The following is a 24,305-nucleotide window of genomic DNA, read 5'->3' as shown; positions in this document are numbered from 1 at the left end:
CTGATTCTGACCATTTGTCATGATTTAGTTTCTCACTTGCTATCTACTTAATCTCTCATATCTTACATATCTCATTGTAAAGCTGATTTGGTTTCCTCATTACAACTACTACACCTTCTATCTTTCCACTTGTTTCTTATAGGTATAAATTAAGTATAATGAGGGATGGTTTAAAGCCTTACTCTTTTGGGGAGTCATCTTTATTTTCTAGTAACCATATACCACAATACTACCAGGTCAAATTATATAATCTCTGGATTTTGGTTTCTAACAGTAAGGTTACTTGAATTTTATATATGAGGAAAGTCTGGGTCCTCAAAATGTTACAGGTAAGAAAGACGCCAAGGCAATGGCAGAGGTATCAAGAAGCTGGGGTGTCAGATGGAAGAAGCTCATAAAAATAAAAGCTTTGTACAGATTCCAGGTTTTTCAAGGTTACCATGCTTGGAAATGATATCACATTGGAGGAAATAGAGAAGGGTAAGTCAAACATTTTCTTGTTTACAAGCACTTATTCCAATTTTATTGAAATATTACTGGGTCATTTTTTTTCTTGAAAAATTCACTAATTTTTAAAAGATTATAACAGGTTAAGTATATTGAAAATAAAAGTAAGGAGACAATAACAAGAGAATAAGAAAATAAGACATGGGTGATGTCTAGAATTAGCACTTCTCATCTCTTCCAGTACGGTGTAACAAATAACATGGAAAGAGAGCCCCATATCTTTGGAGTCAAAATATGGTTCTACCAACTTATGCTTCTGTGATTCTAAGCAAGGATTTTAACACACTGCTACTCTCATTGTAATATGGGAGTTCTAAAAACATCTTTGTGGAATTGACTGGAGGATAAAATGGGATGCCATTTATAAAGCATTGGGTATTGGTATAGTACCTGAAGATTAGGTATTGGTATAGTACCCTTCACAAGCTCCAGGATGACTTCCCTTATCTTCCCACCAAATGGTTAGGATACTAGGAACTTAGGTAGATCTCTTACTCTTTCCATAAATTGTTAACAGTTAAAATAAATAAGGTGCATGATCGGTCTGGTGTATAAATCTTTGGTAGCTACAACCTAGAAATCTCATACGAAAGTGAAGTCAAGATAGAAGTCAGCCTAGATATTTGTTAAATGTATAATTGTTTCAAGAATCCATCTCTTCCCACACTGTTAAATGTTTTCTATAGACTTTCCCTACTTCTTTCAACTTCTTAATTCTATATTAAATTCAATTCTATAAGCATTTAGCTAATGTCTACAATGCTAGGTGATGGGAATAACAAAACAAATTCCTTTCCCCAGGTAGCTTATTGACCTGAAGAGACATGATATTATACATGATCTTCCATACATTATAACTAAAAATAAAACATTCTTAAGCACAGATATCTACCCCATTCCTAGCCACTAAAGTACTGGAAATATTTTTCTAAAAATTGGATATGTATTTCAAGGTGTTTTGTCATGTAAATTTTAGCTTTCAAAAAACTGTGAAAAGACAAGTGCACGAACTCTTAATAAGGACAAAATCCAGTTGAAAATGGGCATCTTTTTGGGGGTCTATCAACGGAATCCACACAGTGTATGCAAACTGGTAATCCATCCTTGTGTCTCCATTTATCAACATTATAACACCCTGCTTAGATAGCCACTTAATGACTGGAATCTCATAGCATTTTTCTTATTCCAACAAATGTTTCCACTATCTCACTGATTTAGCTGGATGTTTCCTGTCTAGGACACAGGGGTAATGACTGCTTCAGAACAACCTCAACTTGGAAGTCAATCAAGAGGAATTCAAAAATAGTTTCAGAGAACTCTAAATTTATAGGGCAAGAAGATGATAGATTATTAGCTAAACACAGCCACATTCAAACTCTGCAGAAATTTGGCAGCTTAAGGACTAATGCAAATATATTTTCATTTTATTTCATTTCATTTCCAACACACTGTTGTAAACAACAAGGCACTTGCTCAAGTTCATTATCTTTACTAGTTGAATAAACTCTGACTTTAGCACTACATATGCAAAGATATATCTTAGATCATATAGACTGATGAATATGCAACCTGATTATATGGAAGTTTGTAGATGATCTATGCTTAAGTGTTTAAAGCTGTTCCTTACAGTTTTCTATGTAATTATTTCATTTTTTGTTTGGTTTTTGAGACAGGATCTCGATATGTAGTTCAGGCTGCCCTTGAACTCACTATGTAGCCCAGATTGGCCTCAAACAGCAATTCTTCTGCCTCAGCCTCCCAAGTGGTAGGATTACAGGCATGCATCACCATGCATGGCTAATTATTTCTTTTTTCTTTTGCTTGCTTCTCCATAGAAGGTAGGGTAAGAGCAGGCTTCCTTTAGTGCATACCCTTTAAAGAGCTTTGCTTTCACCAAGAATAGAGACAAGGAACTTACTCTTAGGGTTTTATGTAGCCCTCACCTTTGGGTTTACACCTTTGTGGATGTGGCTGCTGTGGTCCAGAGGTAACCCTTCTTTCCTTGTTATTTAGATTCAGAGATCATCCAGATTCCTAGTTCTCAGTCCTGCCAGACTTATTGCCTGAAATATTTTAAGAACACATGTTTTGTAATATTTACTTTACTATCCTGAAATGAGATTTCACCCATAATTTAAAAAAACAGCAATGTGCCCTAATACAGAACTAAAAAGAGGAATAAACACAATTAACTTACCTTAATTTTTGATAATGTATATTTCAATATGTAAATATGGGAGAATGACTCATCTAGAAAATTACAGTAGGATGTACTAATGAAGAATCTCTGAAAATATAAACTACAAATGTACTGTTCTATGCCTTATAAGTATCTAACACTGCTAGCCTCAACCCACCAAATGACTTTAGGATTCCTTAGTAACTATAATAACCAAAACAACTTCACAATTTTTCAAAACTTAGCCCTTTGGGGCCAATGAGTTAGAGAAGAGTTAAACTAGTCAAAAAAGGAATAAATAGGAAAATCCTGGGAAGATGGAAGTGGGAGCAGCATAAATTTTGAATATCATTCAAAATATTTTAAAAAATCTCTCCAGATTCCCCTATAAATGTGGATATAGCCACTACAACATACAATGTAGGAAAAGAACAATTAAGGAGCAGGGAGGGCTGGGAAGAGCATAAGAGGAGTAGAATAAGATTGCTGATTGCTTCATCTTTAAGAACAAAAGAGAATGCTGTGTAATAAGAAGAAGGAATTGCACCTGATCTTGTGATAGGGCCCCTCCCCATTTGTTGTGGGGCAGGACTTTTTACAATGTAGCCACATAAACCTCTGTGTAGCATGTGTAATTCTGCTGTAACTCTATAACATACGTCATATCCAACCAGACTGTAGAATGTTAATGTATACCCAACCGGACTATGAAAAGTTAGTGTATGCCCATGTAAGGGAGACAAAGACACAAAAATTGTATAAAAGGGTGCAACTACACCACGTTCAACACTCAGCCTTTGGATACAGATTCACTGAGTCAGCACTGACACGAATAAAACTGCTTCCTGAGAAGAAGGCCTTGGTGTCCCATCCCCCTACACAAAAATTCTGCAGCAATCTCAATATTATTAATTGTGGGGAAATCATTAGACAATATCTGAAAAAGATGGTAAAAGGTAGTGAACAAAAATATAGTATAAAGGTTATCATTGGAACAAAAACACAAACTTCTCCAAATGCCAAAAATATTAAGAAGAAAAAAATAGAACATATGATGAAAAAGTTAGGAAAATGGGATATACATGGAAAAAGATGAATACAGAGTCACGTATCACATTGTTAACAAGGAAAAACTCCAAAAAGACCTGCAAATTCAGATTTAAAAAATAAATACAACTATTAGAGGGAAACATGAATGATATCTATACAACCAGAAATAGAAAAAGTATTCTTATTACAGCCCAGTGCCATGGTATTAATGTTTATGTGCCCGTAAAATTCCTAACCTTTACTGGCAAGGTGATGGTATCAAGAGGTGGGACCTTTGGCACATGATTAGGTGGAGCCCTCATTAACTGTTATTAATACCCTTATAAAAGAGGCCCGAGAGAACTTGTTCATCCCTTTCACTATGTAAGGACACAGCAAAAAGATGCTGTCTGTGAGCTTAAAAATGGTTCCTACCAGACACCAAATCTTCTGGTATCATTATCATGGGCTTCCCAGTCTTCAGAATGGTGAGATACACAATATATGTTGTTTAAAAGTCACTTACAGTATTTTCTTATAGCATCCTGAATGGCCTAAGACATCCAGTAACCAAACTTACACAATTTTATTCCAAAGGTATACTGACAAAAATATAAAATAAGGTACAACCAAAAACTAGCCATTGTAGAATAGTTTATAATAACATGGCTGGAAAAAGCACAAATGTCCCTTTAGTTGGGGGTGAGGGGTTTGGACAAATAAATTGTGGTGCATCCACCTAACGGAGCTCTGTAGGTCTGGAAAAGAGTTAGAAAAAACCCATGTACTACCATAAAGTGCTCTTCATAACACACTGTTGTATATGGAAAAACAGGAAATATTTATGTGGAATGGTTCTTCTGATGAAAAAGGGAGTGTAAACATTTTTAAAAAGAATAAACTATAGGGCCAGGGATTTAGCTCAGTGGTTCTGTCGCCTGCCTCGCAAGCACAAGGTCTCGAGTTTGATCCCTGGTACCAAAAAAAAAGAATAAACTATAAAATGTTTAAAGAGGTTACTTACAGAGAAAAAGGAAATAGAGTTGAGGGGACACGGATAACAGCTAGACGTTTTGGAATTCTTTGTTTTATAGATTTAACTTTGGTACCATTAATATAATTTGCCTAATTATGAAAAACTTATTTTTTAGAAAAAGGAACACTTAAAATGTAAAGTAAATATCGACTCGGTGGTCCAACTACATGAAGAAACACAAATCCAACTGACCTTGAAGCACAATTATTTTACCATACATTCTACTGGTATGCAACCTGAGAAAAAAAGCAACTGAATAATGAAGTATTATTGTAATTGTATTTTTGGTGGTAAAATGGGTAGTTATTCTGAGTATGGGATTAATATATTTGGGGATAAAAATGAATGAGTACTTACATATTATTCTCTCATTTTCACATTAGACTATTTAGTGTAGAAGAACATATGGATTTAAGGTATAAAAATATTTGTCATGTACATGTATGAATTACTCACTATGAATATACTTATTACATGTTGCAAATATAAGCTAAAAAAATGAAAATGGGGGAGGGGATCTAGAGATGAAGGGAGGGAAGAGAATGGGGAATAAAAGGAATTAAAATATGTTAAGCATATGTACCCACTCCCTAAGATGAATGTACTACAAACATGAACTAATAAAAAAGTTGAGTAAATCTCTGTTTAATGTAAAATCTGAATTATGAGGATGAATTCATTTATGATAGTTTTTCCTCCTAGGTACTGGGAACTTAGTCCAGAAAGTGCTGAGCTACATCTCCAGCACATTTTTATTTATTTGTTGCTTTTGAGTCAGAATTTTGCTAAGTTTCCCAGGCTGCCCTCAAACTTGAAATCCTCCTGGTTTGGCCTCCCCAATGAAGCTGTGATTACAGGCATACACCACTGCTCTCAGCTTCGTTATATATTTTAATTGAAGGCTGGAAACAGTGACTTCTCAGTATTAATAACATTCCTACCACTTCAATTGTATTAAAATTCCATTTCCTACTACAAAAAACAAGGACTTCTTACAGAACTGACTGATATTCCAATTTTGGGGCAGAAAATGTGTGAGATAAGCCCGATATAGCTTGTCATTACTAGAAAGCAAAAAACAAAACAAAACAAAAACCATCAAAGATTTTAAGATCATATTAAAAGGACTGAGAAGGACATTTGAACAAGCTTCTTCTGACTGAAGGCGGGAAAATCTAAGCATCAATAAGGATAAGAAAAAGAAATCACTGAAATATCAATTATAGTAACATCTATAAGTTCACATAAAAACTCTTATTGGTCATGTTTGGGTGATGTTAGCAAATCAAATCATTATTTTGAAACATGAAAAATTAAAAAAAATACTTATCGTACCATTTCTATTAGAAATGTCCCATCACATTACTGAAAAATTGATGAAAGTTTCTCTTTACAGACATTTTTAGTTAATAAAGAATGGATTATAAAATTAGATTATTACCACTTGTAAACTCTACTAAATTAATAAATTATACAGCCATTGAACATTCCTCATTCTTTATTGGGTTGTTAACCCAACAAAGGCAACAAAACATTTTATATGTCTCAGTGGGACAACAAAATGTGACCTTGAAACAGCCTTGACGACTCTCACACTCCTCCAAAACGTCAAGCCTGAATTTGATCACATTTCAACCTATGAGATACAAAGGAGACAGCAGCATGTTAACTAACTGGATGGGAATATAAGTAAAATCCGAACTGTAGGAAGGGGAAGGGGAATAAAAGGAATTAAGATATGTTATGTACATGTACCTACTCCTTAAAATGAATGTAAACATCATGTTTATTTATATGTTTATTGTAGATGGTTTCTATATAATGGGCTAGGAAGATAATCTACAGATTAAAAAAGACTTAAAAGATATACCAATCTCTGTGGGGCTTACATGGATGTAAACTAAAAAATCCACAATTAAAAAACTAAAATAAAAAAATTAATCAGTGATATATATGAGATAATTGGAAATTTGAAAACTAATGCTTTCGTGTTATTAGGAATTAGTGTGACATATTAGATGTGCATAATATCATGATTATATATTTTAAAATATATAGCTTTAAAACTCTGTACTGAAAGTTTTGATATTGTGTGATGTCTAGAATTACATAAAAAAATACAGGAGGTGGGAAGTCAATAAATGTGAAAATGAACCCAGATAAGACCATACCTTGATAACTGTTGGGGTTGGATGGATACTTCAGGATTTAAAAAATATTATTCTATTTTTGTGTATCATTACAATATTCCTTAATATTACAATAGATAAATATTCCAAAAAAGTTTTGGAAAAGTACAAATGTTCATAAAGGCAGAAATGCAGCATTGAGCTAGATGGGCAAGACAACATATACTCACTTTCGGGATGCCTGAGTGTCTCTCCTCACATGAGTCCTGTTCTTTACTAGAGTTTATCTCTCCTTTTCCCTCTTCAGCAGTATTCTTTCATTCTGTTATATCTACTTCATTTCTTTGCTACTTTTTTACCTTTCCTCTTTTGTTCTTTATACTGTTCTCTCTCTTTCTCTTCTGTATCTTATTTTTCCACTGATTGCTTTAGCAGTTGGCCATGACATTAAGCTGATATTTTCTTCCCTTATAAATTGGTAGAAAAAAATGGGTTAAAGTTTTATTTTTTTTCCCCTCGGCTTTATTGAAGCATACTTGGCAAATAAAAATTTTGTATATTTAATACGTGCAAGGTGCTATTTTGGTAGACATTTACATTGTGAAATGATGACCATAATCAAGCTAATTTAACCTGTAACATCATATAATTAAGACCAAACACTATTGTGGAAAAGTTAATGTAAAATCTAACCACTTTCCAGCTCTCTTTCTGCTTAGAGTAACTAAGGTAAGAGAACTCAACACAATTGAGATTTTCTTGATAAAAAGACAAGACCAAGGAGTACTGAACCCTCTGACTCATTAGCCCACTTAAGAGAGATCTCACAGCAGCAATCTTGTATGTGCAGAGCTTTGTTCCATCTATGAGTCCACCAAAAAACATGGAGTTTCACTGTCACCTGGTATGGGACATATTTTCTGACACCTCTCTCAGAACTTGGTTGATCATTGCAGATAAACTGCCAAACTGAGAAGGTGCCTTCTTTTCCCTTTTTATGCCTACTCATGTAAAGTCAGTTGAAAGCTGCCCTTGATCAAAGGCAGCTCGCAGAGGATTATAGGACTGTCTTTATTTATTATTTATAGAGTATCACAAGTGTTATGCTGCAGTTTGTAAAACATAAAACACTAGAGAGAAAACTCATGCTGGGAGGAGGTGACAATGTAAATAAAGTGTAAACATCACCATGGATAACAGAAAGGCCCTTGAGAGGTAGAAATATGGGCTCCTTAATTTGGGAGAGACAGAGCAGAAGTAGATTCAAAAGGCAGTGCATCTAGAAAAAAATTAAGAGCAGAATACCAGTAAACATGTATTTCAGAAACAATACAGTTAAAAGTTCAGCCAATTTATGAAATCTTTACAAATTAAAACAAAATATTTCATTAAATTATCAAAGGTTTAAAACATGATACTATATAATCTTTGTGAAAATTACAAGAGTTTCACCATCATTTATTTCTGTAGGCATTGTAAGTTGGTAGGACACTTCAGGAAAGCAATTTAGTATTCTGTATCAGTTAGGGTTCTTATGTAAGATTTTAATCCTCTTGCAGTATTTATAACTTTAACATATTGCAGAAAATAGTTAAGCACAATTCAGCTTTTACACACCCACAGGAGTGAACATCCTGTGTGCCTAATGATACAACTGATGACAGAAGTAAAGAGAAGGAAAAAGTTTAATGATGCTAGAATGGGTCAGTTTTCCTGTTGCTGGGACAAAACTCCCGGACACAACTTAAAGGGGGAGAGGTTCATTTTTGGCTCATGGTTTCAGTGGGTTCAATCTATGGCTATCTACTCTGATGGTAATAATGAGTTGACTGTGAATTTTTAAATGGATCAAACACAATTCTTCTCTCTGTAGTGTCATGCTTTCCTACAATTTATCCTAGTCTCATAAGCTTTTACTCACCCCAAATTTTTTGCAGCAACCAATATCTCCCAATAATATCAAGAAGGATAAAATGTTTTTCTATTTCAATCCTATGTTTTAATTTTTAGGATCATAAAGACAAATTAATACATGAAAAATATGTATAGATGAAGATACTGTACTCATATGTAATGCTTATATTATAAAAATAGAAATAATCTAAGTGGTGTCAAGTGGAGCTTCAGCACGTAATTATGACACATTTACCTGGTATAGTAACTTTATGTTCCTTAAATAACAGCTTTGAAGGTTATGTAGTAATATGGAAAAATACTTAAACTATAATAATAATAGATAAAAGCAAAATGCAAAATTAAGTATCAAAGTGTTACCAAATTTAAAAAGTAGGCAATAAGACAGAGGCATATACTAACATGCTAATGGTGGTCATAGCAGTAATGTGGATTATAGAAGGCTTCTCTATGTTTCTCCATTATATCATATTTTTAAAAGTATGTGAATATTCATATAGATATTTTTGAAATAAAGGAAAGAAGGAGAATAGAAATTGTATGTCATCTTTCATGTTACATGCTACCTCCAGGTCACCTAGTCTGAATGGAAGCTAATAAATCTTTGAAACTCCTGAGAGGAGCTATTCCAATACTTCTCACTGGACAACTGTAGGAACCATTTGTAGAACTTTAGGCTAGAGCAGAGTTATCTCAAGAAAAAATTGAATTTTTTATAATACTACATTTTCCTTAAAATTTGTACTGGAAATGAAAACCTATGTATTCCTTAATAACCACATGAAGATTTTTCAGTGTGGTAATTGTGTCATTGAAATTCTATAGTACTATGAGGTGCCTATATAAGGAGATTTTGTGCCTAATGATACAACTGATGACAGAAGGAAAGAGAAGGAAAGTTAAATGATGCAAGAAGAAAATAATCAAAGACAATCACAATGAAATATATATTAGTATATATATTAGTAACATGGAGACCAACTTACTGCTATTAATCACCCAGTGGCTTGAGGATAGATATTGATCAGATTTTGGCGGATTAATACAGGTTAATAATGATTCCACTTTGGAATCATTATTAACACACATCTCTCTCTCTGGGGAGGGTTAGCCAATGTTCAAACCAAAGATCCCATATCTGTGTGATAATTATTAGCTGATAAATCAGTCCCCACTGCCTATCCCCTCATTCACATTCAACTCCTTGTCAGCATGAAACAGTTCCAAAGTGGGTCAGTGGGGAGGTTCTGGGATCTGACTGCCTAGGTTGATCATGCTAGCAAATATATACTGCTTAGTTCCTGTAATTTGGTAAGCACTTAGCAAGTGTGAGCTCTCCTAACATCTCTACATCCTTGCCAAGAAGTGGGTGTCAGCTGCTTGACTTCTCTATGGAAGCTGCACAGTTTCTAGGACTCTTTATATTATGCAACACTCAACCTCCTTCTCTCCTCTTTCCCAAATTTCCTGAGTGACTCAGACAGAAGCTATTTACCATTGTAGAGTCCTAAACCACTTTGAGAATATAAAGTTATGGACACATAATTTTGCATATAATTTCTGGGGTTCACAAAACTCCGAAATACTATCTCAATCTCAAGTTAAGAGCCTGGAGTTTAAGGATCAATTTGGCAGATGGAGGTAGTTAAATTTTTTGTTTTGTATTTTATATTACCACCATCTTTTGATGTATGTATATTTTAATACAGTAAAGGAAATTCTTATATAAGGGATAGATCTGGTGGTATGGTAGATAATTTAAATCTATATAATTTGTGTGAAGTTGTAAAAGTGGTATGCATGATAATCAGGACACCAGCTCTACATCAGGGCTACCTGTATTCCATCCCCAGTTTTGCATGATTTAACAATGCTGCAGACTTCATGAAAATGTGATGGAAAATGGTGCTTTTTCAAAATCTTTTAGGTGTGTAGGCACAAATCTAGGAACAATGTCTTAGGCAGTGAAACAAATTTCCCTCCATTCTCTCTGACTCCAAAGAAATCTATGAGCAAGAACAAATAGAACATTTCCTATATTTAGGAAAACTGACTTTTGGGGAATTCTTTCAAGACTAAAATGCTTTAATATCTTGTGCTTATGAATAAGCTGCCACCATTCTGTGTCTGTTTGATGGCATGCGCAGGTTTCAGCTTTCTACTAGCAACTCCTATTGTGGGAAAGCTGTGTCTGGAGGCTAAGAAGAACCACAGGACTCTGCTTGCCATTCATTTATAGTTATCCAGCTCTGGCCCCTACTGACAGTAAATTTTATAGTAAGATTTGGTGACTATTGCTAGCCAGAAGTAAAATGTCATATTTAGTTGCTTATTCCTTCTCTATCATACACTAGTCAGTTTTTAAAACAAACACAACCTGATGTATATCAAGGGTCCTTGCTCTTTCTGTCTATAGTCAACAAATTCCGCTCTTAGGTAATTTGTTTATATGTGAAGTGAATCAAAATTTCACACAGTCTTCCTGTTATCTGTAAATAAATGTACTTGTGTGCATGAAAAAATCTCCTGATTATGAATGGCACTGTTTTTGAGCTTTAGGTTTCTTAAGAATTGAATGGAGCAAGTCTTCTTGGGGCCTTTCTTGTTTTTTGTTTTTGTTTTTGTTTTGCAAGACCCTGAAAGAGCCAAGATAAATCTCATCATGGTTAGGCAGAAAACTTTTATTTCAGGAGCAATTACTTTACATCTGAATTAGCTTGTATCTCTAGAAATCTTGTCTCAGGTGTGGTAAGTCATAAATGATTGCCAATTTCATATTGGTAAAATTAAAAATCATGAGAAGCTATTCAAAGCAATTTAAAATATGATGGTAAAAAGAGCTTCTGTTTAACATGTAGTAAATTTTTCTTCCACTGAATTCAAAGTACTTTAAATTCTGCTGAATTTAAAGAAGGTGCAAACAGGGAAACAACACAATAAAATTTGGTTCTTTCTTCTCTGAATCTTTAATATTCAGCCTGAGTACATATGTTCTTTTCCCAAGTGAAAAACAGTTCCCACATCCTTTCAAGGATTTTTTTTTCTTTTGAAGTATTTGATGTTTTCAGGGACATTGGGAGGTCATTTTCTTTGGATTTGTTTCCTAATTTTCCTCATTTTTGGTTGGTAATTTGACTTGGGTGCTGAAATATAGTGTCTTTGGAATAAAGCACCTTGAAGCTCACTGTAGGCTCTGGTCACACATAAAATGTTCTCTTCTTAAATATTATCTACACTCAAATGCTGAGCTTTCATTGTGAGCCAGGTACTCACAGGGATAGACCCAGCTGGACAGTGCCTAAGAATGAACAATGTGGATCCTCATTTTCCCTGAAGAAGACACATTTATCTGTGGTCTCTTCTGCCCACACATGATTACCACTACAGCCCAAAGAGTGGCCTTTCTCTCCTGGAGAAAAAGCAACCCGCTTAGTCTAGGAATCTGTCCTTTACTCCAGTCTGCTCTTGCCACTGGTACTTCTTCCACTCTTAATTACCACACTTGTCCCTTAGATACTGGTACAGTGGTACTGCAGTTCAAGAACTTAATTCTTTCCACGATTCTGGTCCTAAAACAAATTGGAAGAGAAACAAAGCAGATTTCCCCATAAGGTCAATGTTGAACTTAATCATGATTCAGTTTTCATCCAATTCTATTTGCAACCAGAATCGTGGAAAGAATTAAACTCCTCATGCGAGGCACCATTCATCCATAACATGCTGCAGAAGCACTCTCTCTGCAAATCCCTTTGAAGACATTGCAAGTACAAAGAACACAAAAGGGGAACGTCAGTTAGGAACATAAAAGGGCAAGATCCTTGAGATGAATGATGTAGGCCTTGCCAGCCTTTCCTTTGTGTCACTGAATCTCCCTGGGGGAACTGAGCAACCTGGGGCTTTACACTTAGGCTACAAACTTTGATCTCCTCATCTTCCAGATGGAAGCGTGAAGGTATCCCTCCTGACTCATCTGGAGGGTCTTGTTTTCTAGTTTTACAGTGTTTTGATATTATTTCTTCTGCTTTTAGTCTGGGAAGGTGAGTCAAAGGCACCATAGCCAAAGATTGCCAAAGAAAAATTCAAGGCCTAAGTTTTAGATGTTTATAGACTTTCCCTCTCTACTTGTTATTTAATATTTTTTATTTGATTTGCTGCCCTTTTATCTCTCTTGAATCCACATTCCTTCCTACTTTGTCCATTCTCAGTAACTATTGTCACCCTTTAAATGTTATCAAAGGACAAACCCATAAACAAACACAGCAGCAGAATAGCTGGATTTGCTGATCTGACACTTCATTTTTCATAGATTTCCAATCCTGGGTCATTGTGTATAACAAGAACATTGAATTGCTTTTTTTCAATCTTCTCCTCCCGTCAACCAATCCTGTTTAAAAACTAACCTAGTGCTGCTTATATTTGTTTATTGCTTAATTCCTGTGTTCTATGACTATAGGTCTGTGTCTCACTGGGAAGAATTAATGTGATCCTGTCATTTTTCTTTCTTCACTGTGTTTCTTGGCTGTAATCAGGAAATGAGCTGATATGTAGATAGAGGCATATCGTTATGAGAGTACTTAGGGCAAATTAATGCTGATTAACTCTGATCATGAGGTTGAAAGTTATATTTGATGATATTAAGTTCCTATGAAAATAATTTTGTAATTAAAGCATGGAATATTGAATTAGCCATTTTATCATATTCAGCTACCATGAATCTTGAAAGTGCCAAGTTTATTCTGCAGTGTTACATATGCCTAATTGCTTTTAGCAGTAAGAAAAGCTTAAATTATTTTAAAATATAGTAAAATGCCATTACATCCTCATGGTGATTTAATATCTCTTGCCATACATTATACTATTTTAAAATAGGCAGTAAATTTAATTAACAATATAATTTTTAAATGGATAAAGAAACCAACTTCTGTTGAACACTAATTATTTCTTGGTACCTTGTATGCACTGTATAATTTAGTTCCATAACACCCCTGAAAATTAATTTCCATTTTTTTATTTATTCTTATTTTCTAGATGATAAAATTTGAGGCTTATAGAGGTTACTTTTCACAGCTAAAAGAGGTCACAGCCATGACCAAAATTCAGATCCATTTAGTTACTAAACCAGTGGCTGAAAACTCATGTCCATTGCTTGTGTTCTTAATTAGTATTAATAGTTTATTAGGATAATTATAAAGAAACTCATTAAGGTTACTTGTAAATGCTGTATTTCCTGGCTGGTCATGTTTAAATAAGGGATCAGTCGTCCAGCTTTATTAAAATGTCAGGTTATTGAACAATTTATCTCTCATGGTAAACTTAGACAGAATTCTTAGATGTATTCAAGGGGAAGAATCTTCTATTACTACAACACGCAGCTAGGGCACTGGAGTGAGGAAGAGAAAGGAATTCAGCGGTGTGCTTTTCCAGGAGAACCAGAGAAGAGACAGACTGAGTAGGAGTAAAGGCTGAACAAGTGAGTTGAAAGCTTGATGTCCTCATTTGGTTTAGTGTAAATGACAATGAAATTTCTCCTGCTATTAAATATAGGGACTTGTTTTACTTGATTGAGAATAAGCTTAGAGAGATCCAAAATACAGTACAGTAATTAAAGATGACTCCAGCCAGGCCTAGTGGGGCATACCTGTAAGCCCAGCAGGCAGGAAGATCACAGCTCAAGACCAACTAGGGCAACTTAGTGACTAAGTAAGACGCTGTCTCAAAATAAAAAGTGATAGAAGGGCTGGGGATCTAGCTCAGGGTAAGGCTCTGGGGAAAAAAAAGTCAATGAAGCCAAAAACACAATGAAGCAAAGAAAAGGGAACTAAAGAGAGCTACCTCAAAATAATATCAATAATTATGTCTGAGAATATGGGTACAATTTTTAAAATAAAATTTTTACTTTGTATCTTTTTTACCTTACAGATTCTCAAGAAAAAAGTGCTTTTTTTTCGGTAACACAGTGTGATGGTTGAGAGCTTTGAAGCAAAGCTGTAGTTTTAAATTCAGTTTCACAACTTAATTAACTTTGTGACCTCAGACAACTTATGTACTGCCCTTGAGCATCAGTACTTTTATTAAATTCCTCAATAAATGATAATGGTTACCATACAATTATTATTCATAGCACCTAGAAAATGTTTCTGTTCTTTGTTCTTTGAGCATCATTTAGTTGCATGCTTTTTTAGGTGAATTAACTTTATTTTAAACAGTTAAAAATACTTGGAAATGTAATTCCTAAATATTTTTTCTCCTAAAGATATCCATGACCTTGAATATAGTGTTTACCCTTGTACCCAGCCCACAATGACATACCAGCTGATGGCTAAATGTGGACAGAAGGTCAGAGAGAAAAGGGTATATTTAAAATCAGTATACGTCAGCCTTCTGTGGTGATTGTACAGTCAGAGAAATTAGACACTCAACACTGGAGTATAGGTACCAGTAAAAGAAAGTAATCAGTCATGGTCCAAAACTGAGTTGTATTTGAGCTTATTACCAGCTGGATGGCTTTATGTTCTATTTCCCTTTATAGGATGATATGAATCTGATGATTTTATGAGTGTATAAACATATTCAAAAACAGAAGTAGGTATGACTGGACTGTGTTACATCTGTTATATCTGATTTCTTCACTAAGGGTTTATGACACTGATAAATTTCTGAACAGAGCAGTGGTAAGAACAAAAATGACAAAATTCCTTTACTTTATGTTGAAGGATTCAAATTTTCTGTTTTGGGGTTTTACTTTTACATGACTAGAGCCAATCTGCTTGTTAGTCCTGGAATATGTAAACTTCTGGTTTTAGATATAGTTAAGTTTGAGACCTCACTGCGTAGGTTGGCTCTTTCCTTTGGCATGCTTTGAATGTCTTTATGCACCAACCATATTATACCGGTCTACAAAATTCAATCATTCTGTGTCCAAATAAAAGAATGGAGGGGCCCAACTAGACAATTCCAGACATGATCAGGTTTATTACTACAAATAATCACATCAAATATATAAATAGCTATGTATTCATCCTTGTATATAACCTCTTTCTGTAAAAGTTAGCTTTGTTTTAGATTTATGACTGGCTATGTGTGTCTAGTATTTAGTATGCATATGTATAGGTTTCCTATCTATATAAAATGCATCAGCTTGGAAATTTTATAAGGATGAATTTTTCCCTCTAGACTTTTAAGTTATTTTTCTCTCTAGTCTTGGCTGGAAGCATTGTAATAATAGCTTCATACCCAATTCAGACCTACTCCTGGGGCCAACCATAGCCTAGAGTGGAAAGTGTATTGGGTATAAATTCCAGAAATAAAATGATTGAAATGTTTTTGGCCCCAAGAAAAAGCTGGCTTCTCTAGCTGGATATGAGTCAGAGGGCATTTCTCAATTCTGAAGACAAATCTTTCATTCTTGGGGAGTAAATAGAGTTCACAGAGTTTCTGCATTGACCCATGGATCTCACCTAGACATTTCCAACAACTAGAGAGATGATAAAAGGTTAAGCTGGCTGTTCTTAGCATGTTGCTGCCTGTGTTCAGTGTGTTACAACAGCATCTTGGAGTGAAATCCAAGTTAGCACACTAAACAATGATTTTTACCATGGCAGAAAAAGGCTTTCAAGGTTCTGCATTTGCCCCATTTGATACCAGGCAAGGTTTGTCTTGCTTTCCCTTCTTCTTTCTTCTCTTATCTCAAGATAACATAGATCTCTTCAAATATACGTGAGTTCTTGTATTTCCTCCCACTTCAGTTATAATACTTGGAGCTTTTGACTGACCTTTCCAGATTCCTATATGTCTCTTCACCACAAACTGGAACCACAGGTATTGTTTGTATTTGCATAATGTACACATTAATCTCAGATTGTCTCAAAAACTGTATTATTCTTCCAAAATGCTTTCCTGACTACAAGCCTTTCACATAGTACCATTTCATTCTGTTGCTTCCCAGCAATCAAGTCTGAGAAAGCAAGAGTTAACATGCTGCACTAAGCAGGATGTGCCATTGTGAAGGTAGAGGCACAAAGACCTTTCTGTCATTTTTTTGTCTCCAACCTTGTGTTTGGACAGACAGGTGAAGATACTAAATCTGAGTTGCAGTGTATATTTGAAAAAAATATTTGATAGATATACATATTTTGATAGAAGACTAATTCTGCATATTAAACAAATAGGGCTCAATTTCTAGCTTCCTGTCATGTGAGCGCTTGATAGAAACCCAGGATTAGCCTTCTGGTTGGGTCCCATGTTTCAGGAGTGTGTGTGTGTGAGAGGATGTATGCGTGCACACATATGTAAGGAACACTCACAGACTGAAAAATAACAATTACAGCAGTAACACAGAGACCAGTTCACATGTGGCCTCACATGTAACTGAGATAGAAGAAAAACTCAGGTATGACAATAAAACCAAGAATATCTATCTACCTATATCATAAGCCCATTAGTAATATGTAATCAGTTTAAAATATATATTTAAATGTATTTTCTCAGTGTATCATTGTACTTTTATAGTTCAAAGAAGAAAAAAGCTATTACTCATAACTTTATAATTCTACCCAATTATATTCATTCATGTGGATTCCCTCCCACTTTTTATTGGCATACACATATTTCACACAGTTGTCATAATGGGAATAAAAACAATTTGTGTTTTCCATTTTGGTATATTTCCTAAGGGCATTTTAATTTTTAATGGCTGTGGATTTAAGTAGTTGTTGGATAATCTGATTATTTTGATTTGTCATTGTTAAAACTGCGGTACATATACTCTTAAACATAATTTTTATTCTTTTTTACTTCAGTTATGTTTTGGTCAAAACATATTTTGTATGGCCCTTAAAATTACTTGCCAACTGCTTTTGAAAAAAAGAAAAGATAATGTCAACACACCAGTGTATACATATATAAACTTTCACTATAATCCTATCATTACATTTTTATAATTTAAAGACAGTTTTTTCAAACTCTGAATATTGCATCTGCATTTCTTTATTATTCTTTGATTATTAGTAAGAAACTGATAGATTGATTGTAGATATATTCTACTATTCATTATATCTTTATTTCCTGGAATCGTTACATTTCCTGATTTTATACTACCAGTCCAAGGTTTTGAAATCATCTTCTATCACTCCCTCAAATATTGTATCCTACAATTTCATAAATGTGGTTTATGTCCTCATCTAAGCTTCTGATTAAAAAAAACTAAAAATAAGACCCACCACCTATAAAACTCAGGCCTTTCAGGTCTACCTTTAAATTTCTCTGATATTCTCTATACAGTGTTTCTTCACTGAAATGTTTCCTTTTTTTGGTACCAGGGATCGAACTCGGGTCCTTGCACTTGCAGGGCAGGTGGTGGAACCACTGAGCTAAATCCCTGGCCCCTAAAATGTTTCCTTTAAAAAAATTATTTTGCACCGCTAAATATAGCTATGTGTGGCTCTATTTTGGTTGCCTGGAACATAAAGTTCTCTATATGTATCTATTCACCCAGTTTAGGGAGATTATCTTATTATTTAATATTTTTCTCATCTTCATTTTCTTATTTCTATCTGGAACTCCTGAATCTGGTCTCCTGAATTGATTTCTTATTAATGTTTTTGTTTGTTTTTATTGTGTTCTATCTTTGCCTTTGGCTTTTTGTTCTATTTCTAGGAGACTTTGATTTTAATCTTTAGGCCTTTAGGAGATGTGGCAGCTTGTAACTTAGAATCTCCACAAGGACTGAGGTGTTCCTTCATGTGCCACAGCAGATTGGTGCTAAGGCTCACAGTTAAGTCGGAGGTCAGCAATTGTTCTCACTGCCTTCCCCAAAGTTGTCCTCCATTTTCAGCCTGCATCCAATAACACGTTAATAAGGAGTTTTAAATACCCAGACCTTGCCTCAGAACAATTCTTAAGGTCATGCCAACTGCAGAACCCACAAGGTTGTCATCATATCTGCATCCCCTGTACAGTTCACCTACTCTCTCTGTCTTGGCCTGCTTCTTTCATCTCTTTCAAAGGTGGTCTCCCCTAAGTACTCCCTATAAACATCCTGCCTGCAAATTTTAGAGTCTCAGAGTCTCAAAGAAGCTGACCTATGACAAAGTCTTCTTTTGCATTTTTTATTTTTTTGGTTATCTCTTTTTGGATATTGAACAGGATTGATTTCCTATAACTCTCATATCTGTTTTTCACATATTCAGTTTGTCTTTTTGTTCTCAGTATTGGGAGATTTCCAAAATTTTGGATTTCTAGTCATTTCATTGACTTTTTGCAGTCTTAAATGTCCAAGAGCTCTTATTTGTTCTGATTTTTTTTTGCAATAGCACTTTGTCTTTATTTTATAAAGTTATTTTCATAATGTCATTTTAAATTCAATGTCTCTTGTGTTGGAGACACATTCCCCAAATGTTTTACGACCTTTACTTTTCGGAAGCAATGTACATATTCATGCACTTTCTTGGCAGGATTTATTTAAATCGACAAATGGATGGCCATTATTATTGTACACTCTCAAATGCTAGTAGTTTATTTTGCTCTGAGTCATTTAATCTCCAGAAGAATCCTCCATCTTCAGTCTAATGCAGATGATCTTGGATCAATATTTAGTAGAGGTGTGATGCTTAAATTCCATTGTCAACTTGACTAAATTAAGAAATTCCTAGGGAGGTCTCTGGATCTATATGAGTGCTATACTCATGAGTGGATTAATTCATTGATGTTCATAGCTTGTGCTGGTAGAAGGTAGGGGCCAGTTGGAGGTAGGTCTGTGAGAGGCATGCCTTTGGACCATTTGTGTCTCCTTAGTGCTTTTTTGCCTATGTTCTGAAATGAGCAGCTTTACTCCACCATAACCTTCAGCCATGATATTTCTGCATTCATGCCATCCAAGTACAGATTGAATCTTCTAAAATCATGAGCCAAGTAAGCCACTTTCTCTTTTAAGTTATAGGTGCCATGTATTTGCTCCCAGCAATGGGGAAGCTAATACAAGAGGGAAGAAAAAGAGGCAAGCATGTACGAGTCTACTGGTCCACATTCTAAATTTTAACCTTGCATCTGATTCACTTTTTATTATTATTGTATTTACATTTTTAGAACAGATTTATTAAGATATAATATACATAGCAAAATAAGTTGCCCATTTTGAAATTGGGAGGTCTTTTTTGTAGTGTTTTGTAAGATTCTTTATATAGTCGATATATAAATATCTTATTAGATACATAATCTGAAAATTTTCTCCCATTCTGTGCATTGTCTTTCCACCTTTTTCATGGTGTCCTACAAAGTATAAAATATTTTAAATTTTAATAATGTCTACTTCATCTATTTTTTTTCTTTTGTTGTTGTGTCATATCTAAGAAATCATTTCCTAATACAAGGTCATGAAGATGCTTGTCCATGTTTTCTAGCAAGAGTTTTTATCTTTTAAGATAATATCTTTAAAGATCTTTTTACTTCAGGCCTTTGATCCATTGAGTTAATTTTTATATACAGTAGGTGATCAGGTTTCAACTCATTCTTTTACATGTGGATATCCAATTCTCTCAGCACAATTTGTTGGAAAGAGTATTCTTTCCTCACTCGATTGTTACCGAAACAATTCAATTTCATCATTAAATTTTTACCCTGTTGAAATCAGTTGACTCAGTTGACCACAGATCTGTGGGTTTGTGGATTCTCAATTCTATTAAATTGACCTATATATCGATCCTTATAAGGGTACCATATGGTCTTAATTATGTAGCTTTGTATTAAGTTTTGTAGTGGGGATGTGGAGTACTTCAAACTGTTTATTAATTTATGATTTTTTCATGATTTACATTTACATTTCAATATAAATTTTAGGATCATCTCAGATTTTGCAAAATTTGCAGTTTGTATTTTAATAAAGTTTTCATTGAATGTAAAAATCAACTTGGAAAGTATTGCCATTTAAATAATAATTAGGCTTCCAATCCATGAACATAAGATGTCTTTCATTTATTTGGTATTTAATTTCTTTCCATATTTTCTAGTTTTCAGTGCAAAAGTCATATTTCTTTTGTTAAACTTACTCCTAAGTATTTTTTCTTTTTGATGCTATTTTAAAGAGAATGCTTTCTTAATTTTTAGATTGTTCATTGCTAGTTGTAAAAATACAACTGATTTATGCACTTTGCTCTTATATTCTATAGACATATCTAATTCATTTATCAATAGTTTTTTTGGTTGATTTCTTAGGACTTTATATAGACAACATCATGTCATCTGAAAATAGAGGTGGCTGTGTTTCTTCCTTTGAAATTTGAATGCTTGTTTTTGCTTTTTCTTGACTAACTGCCTGGACTGGGACTTCTAGCACCATGTGGAGAGAAGTCGTTTATGTACAATCTGCCTTGTCCCTGATTTTAAGGCTTTCATGTTTTCTATTAAATATGAAGTTAGTTCTTTGGTTTTCCTAGATGCCATTTGCTTCTCCTCAATTTCTGGTTTGGTGCTTCTATCGTTGCATTTCATTTTTGCCCTCTCTAATAACTGGTGACACCAAATACTACACTGTCTAGGGTTCTGTGGGGCCAATGGAGACCCTCTCTATTGTATCATCTTTCTCATGTACTTTAGGATATGGAATTCTCTGCTTTCCTTCAGCAGTCACTATTAAAAATTGTAGCTTTTCTTTTTTGCTTAAATTCTTTGGTACATTTTAAGTATACAATACATTTACATTTATCATTGGGTGTTTGTACCTGCACATGATGCATCTTGGTTATTTTTCCCCATTACTTTTTGAAATGTGGAACTACAAAGAATATCAAAGTTATTTATCAGTAAACATACATAGCACACTGTAAAATCAGAAGCTCTCGTTTTCCTCTTTTCTAGAGTGTGTTGACTTGATGTGTCACAGTTTACCTAACTTACTGCCTTACAAAACAAATTTAGTCATGATTTTTAAATTTGCCTTTTCATTCTTTTAATCATTCATTATTTTACTCATTCTCTTTCTTATAGCCCTATTTTCCTTAATCTATTTTTCTCAGCATTCTTTTCAGTTCTATGATTTCACATTAAATCTAATATTAAACAGAACCGTAGGGAAATCATCATCCTCGATCCTTAATGCATCGCCTTGCATTCTCTACTTAAAATCTGAATACTTTCTGTACTAGAAATCCAGCGGTCAGACATGGCTTTGCCACTTCAGTTTGTGACCACGGCTGAGTTAAGAATCTCAGCTTCAGTTTCCTATATACTGGCAGTTGTAATAATCGAATAGGCTGTCATTAAGAAAAATTCTATTACTTTGCTCCCTTAAATTTTAACTTTCTTCTTTTTCTTGGTTACTAATATGCAGTATGGGTTGGGTGTTGTTCTGTGCTTCTTTATTTAATCATAATGATAGAATGTAGATGTATTAATTTACTGACTTACTGTTAATTTATTTTGGCTTTTCTCTAGGAAAGTTTAGAAGGTTGTCTATAGCTATAACTCATGTAGGGAAGTAGCAATAATCTTAATGACTGGGGAAGGAATCATGTTAGAAGAATTTTCTGAGTCTTTAATATCCATGACTAATTCTAGGCTCATTGTATCCAGGGTTTGTGGCATAACTTAGAATATCATGAATATTTATCTATATTTATCTTCTGCTATGTTACTTGCTTTGGGCCCTCTTATTAAAAATTTAAAACAATGCTTTTTTATTAAAAATTCCCTATGTGGTTATGTTAGAAAATTTAGAAAATACGGGTAAGTAAAATAAAGCATGAATTATTAAAATTTTTCTTATAAGCCTACTTCTAGTAGATGACAGCCTTTCTAGATATTATTCTCAAGTTTTAGATTTGATTTGGCCAAGGAGTGAGAACTCTTGTATATCTTTGTGAACCCTTCCTAAATATTACATTTTCACTGTCAAATTATTTTCCAAATAGCCAGGAGATTTGATAGAAAAACTAATAATTCTATTACTGTATGGTATGAGTCATTTTAGGATTCTTTCTCTTTTAATAGTAACGTGTTGTTTATAACACATTTAATGGTTTCTATGGAAAATTCTGATAAAAGTTTTGTAAACAATAAATATTGTACTTTAAAATATTTTTAGCTAACTCTCAGATTAAGCTTACATTTAACAAATGTAGAAAAGATCAAAATCATTGGCCAGATATTTGCTGTTACTTTTGGGTTTTGGCTTTGCAAGGTTAAAATTTAATAGACTATTTCTTTCCTTTAAAACTCTATCCTACCAACAGATGAATAGTAGGGCCTGGCTCTGTAACATAACAGAGAACCCTGTTGCAGGTGTAGTGAAGTGTGTCCAACTGTTTGCATTGAATTAAAAATTCTATTCATCTTCAAAAGAATGGGTATTATCACATATAAATTTTATATATTACATATATTCATACTATTTTGAGCACAATGTTTAAAAATATAAACACCTAAATTACCTAAGTTACCATTTAAAAAAATCACTCTCTAATTCCCTTGACTATTTCTCAGAATTAGGTAAGAAAATGCTTTCATACATCTTTGGAACATTTGAAATTGTGTATCTCAACTTTGCCTGTACATTGGAATCACAGAACTTTTAAAAATCCCAAATCTCAGGCTCTGTGGCAATTAAACAAATCTGAATTTCTGAAAGTGACATAGATGTAAAGTTTGTTAGGGCTACCACAATTACCACAAACAGTGACTTAACACAACAAAAATGTATTTTTTTCACAATTCTAGAATGTATTTCTCAGAGCCTAGAACTCTGAAAACAAAGTATTGACAGGGCCATGCTCTCTGTCAAGGGTAAGGTGGAAGGTCTTTCCTTGTTTCTAGATAGTTTCAGGAAGTTGCCAGAAATCATTGGTGTTCCTTAATTTGTAATTGTAACATTCCAATCTGTGACCCTCTTCTCTATATCTCCTGTGTCTCTATATCCAAATCTTCTTTTTCTTACACAGACAGCAGTTGGATTTAGGATTATTCTAAATTTAGGATTTAGAATTATCCTATTTAGAATTTAGAATTATCCTAATTCAGTATGATCTTATCATTAGCTTGATTACATCTGCAAAGGCCTTATTTCTAATGAGGTCACATTTACATTTGGTGAGAGGTCAGTGTTAGGACTTGAGCATTTGGGTGGGGCACAATATTGCCAGCCACTCCAGCCAACAATAATTTGGAGTTTTCAGGTGACTCTATAGGACCGTAGCTAAAACACAGAGCCACTTCTTTCAGAACAGTGCTTCTTAAAATTTTAAAATGCATATGACTCACTGAGGATCTTGCTAAAATGCAGATTTTGATACATTTCTGCTGAAGTTAAGGCCCTGGACACTGTGGGTAGCAAGTTCCTTAGTGATGTCAGTGCTGGGGTTCACACCTTAATGAGTAAATCCTTAGAATGAGCGAAGGATCCATGAGCTGCTTGGTGGCTTCAACCTAGGCTTCCCTTCTGATTTAGGAGCCCATTGGTATTAAAAGCCATTGCACTAATCTTTAAAATTTCCCTCCATAATTTCTGTTTGGGCCTAGCTTCTTG

General features: G+C 34.2%; 1 long non-coding RNA gene across 1 annotated transcript in view; it reads right to left on the bottom strand.

Moving 5' to 3' along the window:
- LOC110344320 (uncharacterized) overlaps window positions 1-24,305 on the bottom strand; it is a 171,818-nt gene that overhangs the window by 23,102 nt on the left and 124,411 nt on the right. The window contains exon 2 of the long non-coding RNA XR_015451651.1: window positions 2,451-2,570. This is a non-coding gene — a long non-coding RNA (uncharacterized LOC110344320). The remainder of the gene's footprint in view (window positions 1-2,450; window positions 2,571-24,305) is intronic.

Source organism: Heterocephalus glaber, unplaced genomic scaffold (assembly GCF_053883595.1).
Source record: "Heterocephalus glaber isolate CG9 unplaced genomic scaffold, H.glaber_assembly_v1.0 deba00001429, whole genome shotgun sequence".
NCBI classification, from domain to species: domain Eukaryota; kingdom Metazoa; phylum Chordata; class Mammalia; order Rodentia; family Bathyergidae; genus Heterocephalus; species Heterocephalus glaber.
This window is presented reverse-complemented; position numbering and strand designations above follow the sequence as displayed.